Here is a 17956-nt window from a genome sequence, read left to right as displayed (position 1 = left end):
GTCAAGTTACATAGTACCCATGACATTTTTTAATACCATTTATAGCAAGCTTAGTAAAATCTTGAATTTCTCCTACAAAGAAACCTAACTATGCAATAGACGTTATAATAAAAAAAAAAAACACACCACCTATAAAATACCAGAATTGTAAACAGAATAGTAGCATAGGCATAGTCCTTCACCTCTGTTCAACCTCGTACCAGTAGCTCTATTGATATCAACAGAACTAGAGGTAGGAATAGAGGTTTCTGGATTGGAAACACTATTTCTAAGGCAAGGATGAAATGGCATCAAAAGTTATTTTATTAAAGGCTCTCTCAGTGCGAAATGAATTAAGCAAGAAGAAAAAAAAAGAAGACCAACATCTTAAGAAAGGTAAGAGACAAATACAGGTACCCAAACACAGAATAAAAAGGAATGTAAAAATAATAAGTGATCTATTTAGAAATCAAGAACTATGATGGCGTATGAGGAAGGATGGTCCTATGGTTCAGTAATAGGGCTGTAACAGCCCTTCCAGTTTCCGGTTTTGTCTCTGCTATACGTGCTATGAATTTCCCAGGAGCGCACATCCTCTTTGTACTGCAGCACCCTCATCTTTAAACCGCCAACATTTACCTTCTGTGCTTCTTACGGGTATTATGCAAAACACCGTATCTGAAGCACACTGAGTGATTCACGCCAGAGTGAATTATAAAGCCAAAAAAAGCGTTAACTCTCCTACAGAAGTGCTAGAGTACAATTCTCTGAATTGCCAACACAAGTCTAAAAAGTCATCAAAGAGAGTTTCTAACACTCAGCTATGAAGAAAGATTTTTTTAATTAAGTTTGACTCTTGGGGTTATGACCATACTGATGAATGGTGGGGGTGTCCTAACATGAAAAAAGGCTGAGCCACCGATTTAGACAATTGTTTGAATGGCTAAACTGAAGTTATTGCAAACATTTTATTATTGTGTCATATTTTCCTGATGAATCCATATCCACTTGTGAAAATGCTGCAGTGAACTACCAGAACACAGGCTTGAATTCAACAAAAAGCAAAGGCACATTTAGATGGAATGCTAGGATGAATGCTGCAAAGTATCTCATAGATTAGACCACCACCACAGGACACATTATACAAAAACGATGAGTGAAAAATAGAAAAATGTCCTCTTTGAAGTTGCAAAGAAAACAAATGTTGAAATTACAGCTCTTCCCATTTGCCACCTAAAAGAACAGTTCTGTCCCACAGTTCTTTATAAATTATTTTTTAAAAATTACTGTAAGCAAAAAAACCTGAAAATCTTAGCCTAGCCAGCACTCCAAAGAAATTATGTTGCAGCACTTCCTTCCCATTTTTAAAAAAAATCCCCCACACAAGTTCCTCTAGCTACAAGGAAATGGTTACAAAAAGTAAAATAATTCAACAGTGCAAAAGTATAACATCATCATAAATGTGTGCCAGAATCCTGTCTCCACAAGTTGCTTCAGGTTTTCCATACAGCAACATGACCAAGCCTGTACTATAGAAGCACAGGAATCACATTTTCCTACAATCCAGCAGAAGCCAAGTTGTCACCCATTAGCACAAATCTCAGGGGCATAATCTATTCCAGTTGGAGACCAAACACAGTAAAAAGGATAAAAAGCTGGGGATGAAAGCCTGGCTCTGCTGAAGTCAATGGTCAAATTCCCATAGACTCAAGGGCCTAGGATTTCACTTGTGGAGAGACAGACTGCATCCAGATGGTCAGGTACTTCCTCCCACAAATACAGCTTCAACCCTAGTCCTGCAAGGGAGTCCAATAAAACATTTGTCTTACTTTTATATGAACTAAAACCGTATGGAATGTAAGAGAAAACCCTTGTAGTACCACTTGCAGATTTTTACAGTAGTAAGGGCGGTCACTCCAGGATAAACTTCTTCTAGCTACAATAAATGTCAATTCTAAAAAGAAGCAATGATAAAGTAGCCTTAGGCTGTAGATCAGATTCCCAATTCTAGATATTCATCTGCTAAGCCTATGTTTGAAAAGGTACTAAATTTATAAAATACAAAGCTGACTGGTTGACTGAATATAATCAAAAGCGCTAAATGCGCTTCCCTTCTGTCATAGCACCGCCCTTATAATAGCTACTGGCTTTCAGAAAACATATTCCTTCCTGCAAAGCTTAATTTTATGTATACATACTTTTATCAAAGGTATCAGGAGGTGGAGAATTACAGCGTAGGAGTGATTTCTGGCCACCCTTTCTTTCCCATTCAGATAAAAAAAGGGAGGCAAGGGAAATGGATGCAGAGACAAGATTTTCAAATTAGCTCAGCACCCAGTAACTCCTATTGCACACTGAGCTCATTTGAAAGTTTGACCATGTCCTAGAAATGCCTAAACAAGGTCTGACCTCTTGAAAAACATCATAGCCTAACTTCAAGTGTGAAACACTTTTGGAAATCTGGCTCTAGATGCTTAGTCCAATCATTAAAAAGAGGAATTTAAAACAACCTATGACCAATATGTTCAAGTTCTGACTTAAAAGTAAACCAAGAAAGTTAGATGTTTAAAACAGTTTTAAAAGCACCAATGAGATTTAGGAGTTTGTGTTCTACTGACTTTCAAACACAGGGTACGTCTATACAGGAAAAAAATCTGGAGATAACTGAGAAACAAGCATTTAATTGGTCACAGGTCTCCTAGTTAGACTACATGTGCTGTAAAGGAAACAGGAAACCTAATGCTATTAAGCCTCACTCTTTACTATCGCTTTCCTCCAGAAATCTGAGAGAGCAGAATCTTTCTGAGGCTGGGGAGCCTCATTTGGTTACCTCAAAGTAACTGGTCTACCTACAGAAACAGCCACTGGCAGATGTCCTGTCTTGGGATGTGCTGGTCTTTGAAGATTCAAGATGCTACCCTTGAGGGAAAGGATGATGTAATCTCCGCTTACCGTGTGGAAGTTTATACTGTGGACTCTGATCTAAGGCTAGGAACCAAAAGGTCCAAAGGCAATGTTGGGAAGGTTTGAAGACTCCCTCCTCCATAATGAGGTGAATCAAAATATATCTTCAAGTTATCTCCCTGACAAAGGACCAGATCAACAAGGTAGGCTAGGAGCTGTGTCCATGGCAGCTGGGACTGTAATCAGAGTTTCTGACAGAGCCTTCTGGGAATATATCTAGATATACAAATAATTACCTTCATTTAATGCTTTCGTGGGACAGACCCATTTCATCAGACCAATCTCATTTCCAGTACACAATGACATCTACAAGTACAGAGGTACAAAAAAATGTGCAATAAAAACTGACAAATTAAGTACATAGGACTGAAGGAAGGGAAGCAGTCCTTGTAATGTGTGAGGTAATTGTTGTCTTTGTTCATACCAAGTTCTATGTACTTGATTTGTCAGTTTTTATTGCAATTTCTTTTGGACCTCTGTACTTATAGATGTCAGTCTGTACTGGAAATGTGATTGATCTGATGAAGTGGATCTGTCCCATGAAAGCTCATCACCATATAAATCATTTTGCTAGTCTTTTACACGCTACATTTCTGCTGTTCCTTTAACCAGTTAGACATATGGAAAGGTCAGGATATATCTCCAGAAGATAAGTGACCACCCAAATATCAACTTTTTTTTTTTTTTAAATTGTGTCTTACATTAAAGGAAAAAGGAGAGGTTTGCCCAAGTATATTGAAAAAGATTGTGGAGTTAAAGCTCTGTTAAGGGAGGGTTCCTAGTTCTTTCTTAAACATTAAGAAGTCCTGTGGCACCTTCACAGACGAATAAATGTCAGTCTATAAGGTGCCACAGGACTTCTTGTTGTTTAAAGGAAGAACTAGGAACCTTCCCTTAACATATTTGTTAGTCTATAAAGATGTGACAGGACTTCTGGTTTTTGCAGATACAGACTAACACTGCTACCCCTCTGATACTAGTTCTCTCCTCACACTTTTTTTTAATCCCAACCATGTGGTTCTTTTGTTCAGTATGTCCTATTGGTCCTAGTAACAGCTAGCGATTTCCAGCTGCTTTACATTTGGAAAACTCTTCATCTTTACCAGAGATCCTCTTAAAGGGTGAATCACATCCCTTAACAGTTCCAAAAATCCTCACAAACAGAGAGAATCTCTTCTTGAAATGAGGTCGTATTTGAAGTAAAATATTCCATGCTGCATACATACAGAATACCTGGAGCACCAGTCCTACCAAAAGATGCAACAGTGTAGATGCTTGCACCAGAATGTAGGCCCTATGCAGAGGTCAGTAGGATCTGGGACTTGGAGCCCAAGACCAGGTCTAGAAAATTAAAGTTAGCTTAACTATATTTCTTGGAGTGCACAATTCCACATCTCTGAGTGGCGCAGTTGTGACAAAACAGACAAAAGGAAGTACTTCAACAATGCACAATCACCCTGCGGGGCTCATTGCTAGGGGATGGGCCAAAAGTGAAAGCATGTCTATGCTGCAATGTGTCAGTGACAAAAGTACTGCTGACATGCCCAAGTTGCCAAAAGAAAGTCACCGAAATCATGTTTAGATGGTCATCCTCTGTCGACATGTTGCGGACACGTACACTTCCTGTGTCAACAGAAGAACAAAGCAATGTGGGTAGACATTCAATAGTGCCTGGTGTTGTCTTTAGTAGCAATGTACTGTGGGAATACAGAATGTGGCATTCGTCCTGGGAATGTGGAAAACATCCTGTCAGCCACTTCTTTGCCTCAAAGCCCTCCCAGTGCTTCTGGCTGTGCACCATTTGAAGCTGCCAGTGCTTGCTTTGCACTCAAGCATCCGCTGTGAGAAATCACAGATCCCAGACTTCTCTCCTATGCTGCGTTCAAAACGCTGAAGACATCATGCATTGCAGCAAAGTTGCTATTGCTCTTAATGTCCTAGGAGGGAGACAACAGTGAGATTGGCATGGACAGCAGTGACTTTGCATTGTGTTTGGCTGTCACAGAATGCCTGTGTGGTACAAACAGTTGCTTTTGGGCTAGGGAAACCAGCACTGAATGATGGGATCACATTGTCATGCAGGTGTGCAATGAAGAACAGTGGATACAGACCTTCAGGATGTATGAACCTTCCTGGAGCGTGTGTTGAGATGGCCCCTGACCTGCTGTGCAAGGACGCCTGAGGAGAGCTGCTCTTTTGGTAGAGAAGCAGGTGGCAATTGCTTTGTGGAAGCTGGCCACCCAATTGCTACCGTTCACTTGCAAATCACTTGAGCGGGGAAAGTCTACTGCTGGGGCAGTGCTTCTGCAAGTGTGCGGGGCAATAAATCACATTTTGCTGTGTCAGAACAACTCTGGGAAATGTGGATGACATGGCAGCTGGCATTGGAGAAATGGGATTTCCAAATTGCGGAGGCACAACTGACGACACCCATGCTGCACTCCACCTTGCCACAGAGTACAGTCAATCAGAAGGCATACTTCTCATTGGTGCTTCAGGCACCATGTGCTGCTGCTGCTCTGAATCCCCATTAGCCTCAGGACTTGTGAAAAGTTCCTGGCTACCTGCAACATGGGGTGACCTTGCTATGAGCCCTATGTCATCAGCCAGCTCCTCCACTTCATCAAGCACATCTTGTTCATGGTTAACCACCTCTTTTTATCCCAACCCTCTCTCTTTTGAAGTATCCACAGGGCTGTGGATGTGGGATCCCCACACAGGATTCCCTCCAGTTCTTCATGTACACCTGGCACAGTTCCTTTATCTTGGCTCTGCATTGAAGTGCATCTCCTCTCCTCACACAGGGATCGAGAAATGAGTTTGTACGTGTTCCAGTTTCAGATCTTTCACAGCTGTGAAAGCACCAGTTCTTCATCCTCCCGCCCCCCACTGATCAAAAAATAGATGTAAATGACATACTTGCCAAAAAACAAAATAATAAGTCAACTCGCCTCTCGCTCGGTAGCCGGAATGGGCAGACAATGTGTCTGGGACTTGAATCTGCCCATGACCTTATGAATACAGACTCAACATGCAAAACAGCACATAGAGACCAACAGCTACGCACATGGAATGCTGACGTCGCTGCTCTTCAGGAAACCAGGCTGACAGATGCTGGATCAGTGAAAGAAACCATCTACACTTTCTTTTGATAGGGCTTGAGTTCAGAGGGACACCTTTTCTGCAGAGTTGGATTTGCTGTTCGGAACAATCTGCTGAAATCTATCAATACACCCACAGCTGAATCAGAACGTATTACATCCCTGAAGCTCGGCACCAAGTCAGGATATGTCAACATCATCAGTGCTTATGCACCCATGTTGGCGTCATGCTCTGAAGACAAGGACTGCTTTTATTACAATCTTCAGAAAGTTACTGACTCCTTTCCAACTGATGAACAACTGCACATCCTTGGCCACTTCAAAGCAAGAGTTGCACGCAACCATCAGTCCTGGCCCATCTGCCTCAGTCATCGCAGTATTGGCACATCTGAACAACATAAAGAACCTATCTCAAAGTACAAGAGATCAACTTCAACATGCCAGATCTGTTCTTCAGAGAGAATCCAGGTGGTGTGCAAACAACTATTGGGCTGACCTATGTTCTAATATTCAAAATGCATCTGATTTGGGTGATCTGAAAACCATGTATGATGGACTGAAGAAAGCTCTTGGGCCAAACATTACCAAAGTCACTGCACCAAAGCATTTAAATGGACTGGCGATCACAGAAAAAAGCTGCAGATGTTGAGATGGGTGGAACACTACTGCTTGACAACTTCATCCCAGCTGTTCCAGAAATGTCTGAGCTAGACACAGAGCCTATGGAGGAGGAACTCTCTCAAGCTCTCGATGCTCTCTCCAATGGAAAAGCACCAGGGAAGGAGAGAATCCCAGCTGAAGTCCTGAAGGCAAATAAGGCTGTGCTCTTCCTCTCCCTCTATGACTTACTCTTAAAATGTTGGAGAGCAGGGGAGGTACCACATGAAATGAAGGATGCAAACATCATCACTCTCTATAAAAACAAAGGCAACAAGGGTGACAACTACAGACACATCTCGTTCCCGAGTATCGCAGGCAAAGCTGGGAGCTGCAGATCCTCTACTTTTGGCACACATTTCCACCCTTCCCCCCGATCTTCCACTCCCTCTCACTGGAAGGATGTGGAGCCCCCATCTCCAGTGCCTCACCATGGGGCAGTAGCCCCCATAGCCAAGGAGCCCTGACAAGGGACGTAAGCCCCCAGTCCCTGGAGACTGGTGTCCCATATTTGGCTATGTGGTCATGTTACTGAGGGGACACTCTTAAAAGCTCTCATTTACTGGAAGATGGACTGTAGCTCATTTTAGAAACACTCCTAGTATGTCTTAGTATTTGCTAGCTTCACAAATGAAGCAAGTTAAAAGTTGTTTTGAACTTGAGGCTCATATACAACAGGAGCTTCTCCAACGCACGACCATTATCCTGGTGGAACTGCTGTTTGTTGCTATGTTGAACTGTTTCACAGCTTAAGTATTGACCTGATTGACAGTCTATAATTTAGTTATTAAAAATGAGCTATTTGAATTAAAATTCAGCTACATTTATAGCTGAGCAAAACTTTTGGGATGAACATTATCTGATGAATAAAGGCAGTTTTGGTCAGCTAAAACCTAATTTTGCATGTGATAGCTCTGGTCATGCCTAACTGATGACATCTTGCAAGCCCCTTAAAACATATAGCACAGTGGTTTGGCTAAGGATGTGTGTTACCCATGTTGAAATCCCTGCTCAGGAAACAATTCAAAAGGAACCTTCTGCTTTAGCAAAAGCTACTAAATATTTCAGACTGAGTTCAACACTAACCCCCTTTTTGTTTTGTTTCCACTTTTTCAGAACTGCCACCAAATCAACAAATCAATTATTCACCCACCTCTACTTTCACTGTACTGTAAATTACTATTGTTGGATAAAAAACTGAAAATAACAGGCTCCCCAAGATTTTTACCCACAATGTGACTCTTTTCACTGCAAATAATTTCTGAAGTGCCATGAGGAAGAAAGTTGTTAAGTTATGGAAAAGTGTGCCATCAGAAATAGCTTGTTTCTCTACATTCAAGTCAGGCTATGGCATGTCAACTTAAAACACTAATGCTTCATCTTCTTGAACACTACCAAATTAGCTGGGTTACATATCTGAAAATAAATACATTTAAACTCCAGCTACAAAGGAAAACAAATAGCCTGGTTAGTTCAAATTCAGCATTAGGCGTCTGATGTATAGCTGAATCACTTAAATATTTAAAAGTCTTAGTTTGAAACTAGACAATTGATTGAGACTTACAGCTGGAGACAGCTCATATTTCCCCACTCATTCAGGAGACACAGGCTCTTCTTTAGACCCATGATGAATAAAACAGATCACCACGTTATGAGTTTTCTAAAATGGAGTCACGTTCTACAGAAGCTCCATTTCCACAGTGTTAATCCTACCCTGAATATCAGTCTATTTGACACAGTTTCTAATTTATTTCACATTAGAAACCGTCACAGTTTCATACCTCTCAACCATCTGAGCTTCACTGGACTGTCCTGTGTTGACCCCTGAACCCATTGTGGTTCCAGAAGATCCCATCTCCCATGGGACTGGCTGGGGCTCAGCTCCCTGCTTTGGTCATTGTGACAGCCTTTGATACAGGGAGGTTGAGCCGAAATACTAGTGAGTATCACTGCCACGTGACACAGAGTCACAACACCACTCATTTACACTTGAGCAGTGCTGCGACTGTGTGTCAGAGGGCAGGTTGCAACACGCAGAACAGGAAGCCAAGCCCAGCCAACCTTGTGGGACAGGAGCTATCCACCATTGCAGGGTAAGGTCACTTTGCAACTTCCTCATAGGCCTTCCACCTCCCCAATGGCAAGACCTATCGCAGCTTTATCCATTTAAAGCATGGGGAAGTATACAAGTAAGAGCCTCCTCACAGAAGGCAAGAGCATACTTTATGAAGGACTGAAGCAGCCTGCTGCCATGCTACCAGGGGCAGAAATCCTGTAAAATTGTACAAGCTAATCAGTCTAGCCCTCTGAATATCTGGAAAGAAAGTAAACCCAGGCTGCTTGAGGAAGTGGCACTGGGAATTCAGTAAGTGGCATTCCGTCTCTTAGGCACTTCATTGCTTGAGCAGCCTTTACATGACCAGTTTTGGTCAGTAAAAGGTTCGTGACACTTCAAGAAGAGAGGTGCTGGACCTTGGACATCAGATGAGCTCTAATTTGTGCAGCTACATTCTGGCCACCTAAGTTCTTTATGTCACCGAAATAAAGAATGAGAATTCCATATCCTGTTGAAAATGTGAACAGTGTTGTACTATGTGCAGTTATTGAGTCTTCCCATTTGAGAAGTCTGAATTTCAATTGGGGCGTTGAAAGCATGAGATTTTTAAAAACAACAAGTTATGTACCATTTATCGTATTCAAGTTTATTTTGAATCCATATCAGATCAATACTAAATCAGTTATCATTTATTCCAGTTTGTTTTTATATAGTTAATAAAAAAAACAGAAGTACATATAAGGGAAGGGAATCTTAACAGGTCCACCCTCTATGTTAATATACAGAGAATGTGATCCTGCTGAAGCTCCACCTCTGGAGCCCAGCTCTCCAGCTAAAGATGTGGCAGCTCATGCTTTTAGCAATGGACGTCTGCAGATCCCCAATGTGTGGGGCCAGGAAGCTGCAACCTATTGGATAATGTAGTAGAGAGAGAATCAGCAGCAAACAGCAACCATTGGTGAAAGACTACAGCAGACCCAAGATGGAAAGAACAGACCAGCCATCGGAGCGAAAGGAAGGCATATAGCAACACGCGCACAATTGCATCACATCCCTCCCCCCCACTCTCACTTAGCAACTATACGGTACTTTGCATGTCCAGAGAGCACATGTCCACAATGACACAGTGAAAACGTACCTTGTATTGCTTGATACCAGTGTTCTATTAAAGACTGTACTCTGGGTGTAGTTAACGATTGAAAAGGGAGATTAATGGCAGGAGTGGTGCAGAACCTCACAGTGGAGTCAATTATAACATGAGGGATATTTCTGTGAGGTGAGGATTCTGACTGTGGAACACCTGAAGACTCATCCACATTTCAAATGACAATACTGTCAGTACTTCTGCTAAGCAGCACCAGCAGTAACTTAGCATACTCTGCCAGTAAGGAGGACTGAAAATAAACAATTAATTCTGTAAGTTAATAAAGACCATAGCGAGCCAGTTACCCTTCCAGTACAGACTTGGCAGCCAGCACAGAGACACTAAGACTCAACGCTATCTTTTCAACCATTCCCACCAAATGGGAGTTTTAAATTCTTCTTCACTTGTTCTCACTCGATGAAGAGCAGGAGAACCAGTTGAGTCCATATGTTAAACCAGTCTAATTCCTAAAGACAACTGTACCAGCAATAAACACACACGACAGGGCAGGCACTTGAAAAGCATGCATAGAAGAAGAAAAAAAAAAAAAGACTGGACAGATGCATGTTATTCCACCTGTTGTTCTTGCACTATCTGCAGCCTCCTGTACCATGAGCATGAGGCATTTTTTAAAAAGAATTCTCAGCTGGGTCTTCATTAAAAACCACAAGCTGAGGCTTCAGCATGCAATCACACAAGAGCATGATCACAGTCACTTTTTGTACCTGCCAGTTACTCACTGATCATTCTTGCAGTTTGGTGATGTGCCTGTGGATGGCAGTGTGCCAGTAGAGCAGCACTCAGTGCAGTGAGATGCCAACTCTTCTGATATTTGCAGTGATAAAATAGTCACTCACTCGCATGCTGGATAGTGTAAACAACTCAGGATTTGGATTCTTGGAAATGCTCCTCTAAGGTCCTCTAATCCTAACACTTAAAGTTAGCATTAAAAACATTTTTCAAATGCTTGTTCATGTTTTACTATTTTTGTTAGTGAGACTGAGCCTCAGATACTGGAGCATTAGCTTCGGCAAGTGCTTTTATCTCCAGGAACATGTAGGCGTTGCTCCTCTGAGTCATTTTTTAAGGTTGCTCTTTTCCTCAGGATCTGCAATGTAGCTCAGCTTGCAAGATACACTCACTGGCCCGTTTCTATACAGGGTGGCCCCAGGGTGTCTTCTGGAAGGGGAATTTTTGGGAAGAAGGGGCCTCCGGAAGAAGGACTTCCTTCTGGAAGACCCCTCTGGGGGCCGCGCTTCTAAATGGCGTTTTGGAGTCCAGAAGAACGGTCTTCTGGAGTCCAAGTCACGTGACTGTATGCTAATGAGGTGCAGGGAATTTGCATCTGCACCTCATTAGCATATTTCAGGCCATGTATTACCATGCCACTTTTGAAGAAAGTGGCCTGTGTAGAAACGGCCACTGCTAACAGCACACCACCCTCCTGGAAGAAGAAACCATGGCAGATCTACTAGTTCATAAATGTCTACCCAGCAAAACAAGCTGAAGTTCTTGAATAATACAGAACACAGATAACGTGGTCATTCTAGTGCATATGTCCAAATGCTAATCAATCTCTAATTTAAGGAAAACCTCTAAGAAAGGACACAGGAGTTTAGAGATCAGAAACAAAACTGTCATCATTTTTTCCTGTATAGATTGAACCTCTCTAGTCTGGCACCATCGGGACCTGACCTATACCAAAGCACAGAATTTGCTGGACCATGGGAGTTAATATTGTCTAGCAGCATTACCAAAAATTGAGGCAGTAAATCAAAGTAAATAACAATAGAACACAGAGCCAGGACTGGTTGCTATAAACAAACTTTATGGGACAGTGGATAACTTGCCCACACCCATGATAAGTGGGCATCTGGCTAACTTATATCATGCTGGGTTACGGATGTTGACAGACCAGAGACTGCCAGATCAGTGAGATTCAACTTGTACTGACAACATTCCAGATGGCTTCTATCATCCCAAATAATAGATACTTTTCCCCCAGTTCATGCACAGAAAAATACAAAAAGATAGAAAATTGGGGGAGGAAGTCTTTTTACAGAATTCTAGATGTGGCAGAGTAACCTCAAGATTTCTACTTTCTTCACGTACCCAAAAAGAATATAGTCATTACCATTTGGGTCATAATTTGCCTCTGTGTTCTTTGGTTTTTATCCTACTCTCAAGTGTGCCAGTACCGTATTGATACTTTCAGATGCTTTCCATGCTTTTCCAAGTAATATTAGCTACTGCCAGCATGAGGGGACAGCAGGAATTCTTCATCACTTCATAAACTAAATCATATGCATATTATCATGTACAGTAACTGCAGTGTGTCAGCAGGAGACAGATCAGTTCTCCAAGTCTTCACAATGACTCAGCATAACGAGTGATGAATGGAAGACCCAAGTTTGAAGTTAAATTCCATAACAAGAGATTAGAAATCATTCAGTCTCCTTGAGTGATTAGGGGATAGGAAGTATCTCAAAGTCACTTGTCTACATCAGTACTGTAATTTCAGATTCCTCAGGACTTTCACCCTAAAATTTGTGAGCAAAAACTGAAGAACTTACGAAAGAGACAATATTTTAAACAACTACTGTTGTGTAAATGAGCACACGGAGTATAATGAGAACCATTTCTGAGACGTTCTTTTTTTAAAATTTTAGCTGTTTTATCTTATGACTCTAAATAGGAAAGTGCCTTTTTATAATGGTATAGGACAGATATTTATGAAGAAGCAAGCGGAACATATAAGAGAAAGCATGACTGACTGAACATACGATTGTTCCATTAGCAAGGGCTGAAGTAAGAAAAGTGAAACTTAAATTGGACACATTTGATTCAATACTTCATCCAACAGACCTATGTGGATTGAATGGAATTTTGTACTTTTTTGACTGCTAGAGTCAGATTTAAACCTCAAACATTAATGCAATTTTCTGCTGACTATTAAAATCTAAAATGGAAACTAAGAGGAAAGAAAATTCTCAGTTCTTCAGCTACTGATTTTGGAGACACCTTCTGTGTTAAGAAAATTTGAGAAGAACCTTATCAGAATGATAGGCATTTGTTATGCTGGGATTTAAAAAAATATATAACTGCCAATAAAACTTGAACCAATCGCACAGCTACCTTTAAAAATGTGTTCAAATGGTCTTTTCCACTCCAACACTATTTCTTCTTCAAATGCACCCATCAGCAACAAGAAAAACCATGGAAAAACACATTCTTCGAACCATGCCCCTGAGAGGGAGCAACAGGCTTAGCAAGACTCAGGGAGGGTTCCTTCTCCTGGAACTTGCTTGGTTGGGTACCTGGGGGATTTGAGCTGCAGTGTATCCCCTGGCAAGGTGGCTTCAGTGGGTACACATGGTGCATCAGTGACAGCACAGATCATCGGAACTGGTCTGGAATTTTCTGTTGAGATGATTTTCTGATGGAAAGTGCACTTCCCACAGGAAATTTTCATTTTTTTTTTAATTATTATTATTAAATTTGGAAAATCATTTCCAGGTCTGGGGCTTCCTGCACTTGGGGAGGCCAGTGGGGAGCCAAGGCTTCCAAGTCTGCTGGTTCCTTTGGTGGCATTCTCTGAAATGCTTCCAGTTCCACGCGCAGGGCCAGATAGACAGGCAGAACTTCAGAGTCTCAATGCGTGGATGAGACGATGGTGTAGGGAAGAGGGGTTTAGATTTATTAGGAACTGGGGACACTTTTGGGGTAGGGGGAGCCTATACAGGAAGGATGGGCTCCACCTAAATCAAGGTGGATCCAGACTGCTGGCATTAAACATTAAAAAGGTCATAGAGCAGTTTTTAAACTAAGAGGTGGGGGAAAGCCGATTGGTGCGGGGGAGCACCTGGATCGGACGGAGACTTCTCTTACACGAGGCTCCATAGACAGGGATTCCCTAGAAGTTAGTCAGATAGGGAACGTGGGAAATAATATATGGGCAAGATCAGATGTGAAACAATCGTGCATAAAAAAATCCACCACGTCTGTGAAAGGCGGACATATAAATAGTGGTAGTTTTCTAACATGCTTTTACACTAATGCTAGGAGTCTGTCTAATAAGATGGGTGAACTGGAGTACCTCATATCAAAGGAGGAAGTTGACATAATAGGCATCTCAGAAACATGGTGGAATGAGGACAATCAGTGGGACACTATCATACCGGGATATAAATTATATCGGAAAGACAGAACAGGTCGTGCGGGTGGCGGAGTGGTACTATATGTGAAGGATAATATAGAATCAAATGAAGTAAAAATCCTAAAGGAATCAAAATGTTCCATAGAATCATTATGGATAACAATTCATTCCTCTAATATGAATATGGCATTAGGAATATATTACCGACCACCTAACCAGGACAGTGATAGTGATGCTGAAATGATGAGGGAGATTAGAGAGGCTATCAAAATAAAAAACACAGTAATAATAGGAGATTTCAATTATCCCCATATTGATTGGGTTCATGTCACCTCAGGACGGGATTCAGAGATTAAATTTCTTGATGCCTTAAATGACTGCTTCTTGGAGCAGCTAGTACAGGAACCCACAAGGGGAGAGTCGATTCTCGATCTAGTCTTGACTGGAACGCAGGATCTGGTCCAAGAGGTAACTGTTACTGGACCGCTTGTAAATAGTGACCACAATATAATAACTTTTAATATTCCTGTGTTGGGAAGAACACCGCAGCGGTCAAACACTCTGGCATTTAATTTCAAAAAGGGGAATTACACTAAAATGAGGAAGCTAGTTAAACAGAAACTAAAAGGTAAGAGTAATTAAACTAAAATCCCTGGAAGCTGCATGGAAACTGTTTAAAGACACCATACTAGAGGCCCAACTTAAATGTATACCCCAAATAAAAAAACACAGTAAGAGACCTAACAAAGAACCACCATGGCTAAACAGCCATGTTAAAAAGGCAGTGAGAGAGAAAAGGGCAGCTTTTAAAAAGTGGAAGTCAAATCCTAGTGAGGAAAATAGAAAGGAACATAAACACTCCCAAATTAACTGTCATAATGTAGTAAGAAAAGCCAAAAAAAGAGTTTGAGGAACAGCTAGCCAAAAATTCAAAAAACAATAGTAAAATGTTTTTTAAATACATTAGAAGCAGGAAGCCTGCTAAAAAAGCAGTGGGGCCCTTGGATGATAAAGATATAAAAGGAGCAATCAAGGAAGACAGTGCCATTGCGGAGCGATTAAATGATTTCTTTGCTTCAGTCTTCACGGCTGAAGATGTTACAGAGGTTCCTAAATCTGAGCCAGCCTTTTTAGGCGACAAATCTGAGGAACTCACTCAGATTGAAGTGACATTAGAGGAGGTTTTGGAATTAATTGATAAGCTGAATAGTAACAAGTCTCCAGGACCAGATGGCATTCACCCAAGGGTTCTGAAAGAACTCAAATGTGAAATTGCGGAGTTATTAACAGTGGTTTGTAACCTATCCTTTAAATCCACTTTGGTACCAAATGACTGGAAGACGGCCAATATAACACCAATATTTAAAAAAGGCTCTAGAGGAGATCCTGGCAATTATAGACCGATAAGTTTAACATCAGTACCAGGTAAATTAGTAGAAACACTAGTAAAGAGTAAAATTGCAAGGCACATAGAAGAGCACGAATTGTTGGGCAAAAGTCAGCATGGTTTCTGCAGAGAGAAGTCGTGTCTGTCTAATCTATTAGAATTCTTTGAAGGGGTTAATAAACATGCGGACAAGGGGCACCCAGTGGACATAATATACCTAGATTTCCAGAAAGCCTTTGACACGGTCCCACACCAAAGGCTTTTATGTAAATTAGGTGGTCATGGGATAGGAGGAAAGGTCCTTTCATGGATCGGGAATTGGTTAAAAGACAGAAAACAAAGGGTTGGAATAAATGGTAAATTTTCACAATGGAGGGGGGTAACTAGTGGTGTTCCCCAGGGCTCAGTCCTGGGACCGATCCTGTTCAACTTGTTCATCAATGATCTAGAAAATGAGGTAAGCAGTGAGGTGGCAAAGTTTGCAGATGACACCAAGTTGTTCAGGACAGTCAAAAGCAAAAGGGATTGTGAAGAACTACAAAAAGATCTCAGCAAACTGAGTGATTGGACAGCAAAATGGCAAATGAAATTTAATGTGGGTAAGTGTAAGGTAATGCATGTTGGAAAAAATAACCCAAATTACACGTACTACATGATGGGGTCAAATTTAGCTACGACAGATCAGGAAAGGGATCTTGGAGTTATAGTGGATAGTTCTCTGAAGACATCCACGCAGTGTGCAGCGGCAGTTAGTAAGGCAAATAGGATGTTAGGAATTATTAAAAAAGGGATCGATAATAAGACAAAAGATATCATACTTCCCCTATATAAAACTATGGTACGCCCACATCTCGAGTACTGCGTGCAGATGTGGTCTCCTCACCTCAAAAAAGATATATTGGCATTAGAAAAGGTTCAGAAAAGGGCGACTAAGATGATTAGGGGCTTGGAAAGGGTCCCATATGGGGAGAGGCTAGAGAGACTGGGACTTTTCAGTTTGGAAAAAAGGCGATTGAGGGGCGATATGATAGAGGTATATAAAATCATGAATGGTGTGGAGAAAGTGAATATAGAAAAATTATTTACCTTTTCCCATAATACAAGAACTAGGGGACACCAAATGAAATTGATGGGTAGTAGGTTCAAAACTAATAAAAGGAAATTTTTCTTCACACAGCGCACAGTCAACCTGTGGAACTCCTTGCCCGAGGAGGCTGTGAAGGCCAGGACTCTATTAGGGTTTAAAAAAGAGCTTGATAAATTTTTGCAGGTCAGGTCCATAAATGGCTATTAGCCAGGGATAAAGTATGGTGCCCTAGCCTTCATAACAAGGGCAGAAGATGGATGGCAGGAGATAAGTCACTTGTCTTCTGTTCTCCTTCTCTGGGGCACCTGGCATTGGCCACCGTCGGCAGATGGGATGCTGGGCTTGATGGACCTTTGGTCTGACCCAGTATGGCCATTCTTATGTTCTTATGTTCCTGAGTAGTCCGCCCAGAGGCCTGTTTCAGAGCTGGGAGCTCCCAGGACTTTCAGGCTCTCTGGTGTGTTCCAGGAGTTCCAGGCAGTGTTGGAAACCATTTCAATAAAGATCAAAACAAAATGTCCTTTTGCCTATTTATAAGGAACTTTTGGAATCTGTTGAAGGGGAAATTCTGAACTTCAAGCTTCTGTTTTGGTCTGGAACTTTTTTTTTTTTTTTTTTAAATGTTTTGAAATTTCCCTTGCACTGGGAATTCCAGTTTCTAGATAGCTGTAACCATAAACCATTTAATATAAGAAAAACTTTTCCAGTCTAGTGAAAAGAATATTGTATTCTTTTTCAATTTTGTACTTTGGCTCACCAGAATGTGGATGTACCATGGATTTATATAAAGGTAATATGACATTTTCTGTCTTATTATCTACTCCTTTCTTAACGATTCCCAACGTTTTGTTAGCTGCTTTTTTTTTTTTTTTTGACTGCCACTGCACACAGAGCACTATCCAGAATGACTCCAAGATCTCTTTCTTGAGTGGTAACAGTTAAGTCAGACCCCATCATTTTGTATGTACAGTTGCGATTGTATTTTCCAAAGTGCACTACTTTGAATTTCATCTGTCATTTTTTTGCCCAATGTTGATAAATGCAAATCACCCAATTTATTAAGATTCTTTTGTAGCTCTTCACAGTCTGCTTGGGACTTAACTATTGGAATATTTTTGTGTTATCTGCAAATTTTGCCACCTTCTTCTTTATCCCTTTTTCCAGATCATTTATAAATATGTTGAATAGAACTGGTCTCAGCACAGACCCCTGGGGTGGACACCACTATTTACATCTCTGACCATTTATTCCTACCCTTTGTCTCCAATATTTTAACCAGTTACCAGTCCAAGAGAAGACCTTCCCTCTTATCCCATGACAGTTTTGTTAAGAGCCTTTGGTGAGAGACTTTGTCAAAGGCTTTCTGAAAATCTAAGTACACTATATCCACAGGATCCCGCTTGTCCACATGCTTGCTGACCCTTT

General features: G+C 41.2%; 1 protein-coding gene across 11 annotated transcripts in view; it reads right to left on the bottom strand.

Moving 5' to 3' along the window:
* Window positions 1-17956, bottom strand: part of MCF2L (MCF.2 cell line derived transforming sequence like) — a 216286-nt gene that overhangs the window by 113088 nt on the left and 85242 nt on the right. The gene's annotated exons all lie outside the window — the stretch shown is intronic.

The sequence above is a fragment of the Carettochelys insculpta genome, chromosome 1 (assembly GCF_033958435.1).
Source record: "Carettochelys insculpta isolate YL-2023 chromosome 1, ASM3395843v1, whole genome shotgun sequence".
NCBI lineage: Eukaryota > Metazoa > Chordata > Testudines > Carettochelyidae > Carettochelys > Carettochelys insculpta.
Note: the sequence above shows the minus strand (reverse complement) of the source record. Positions and strands in the feature narration are given on the sequence as shown.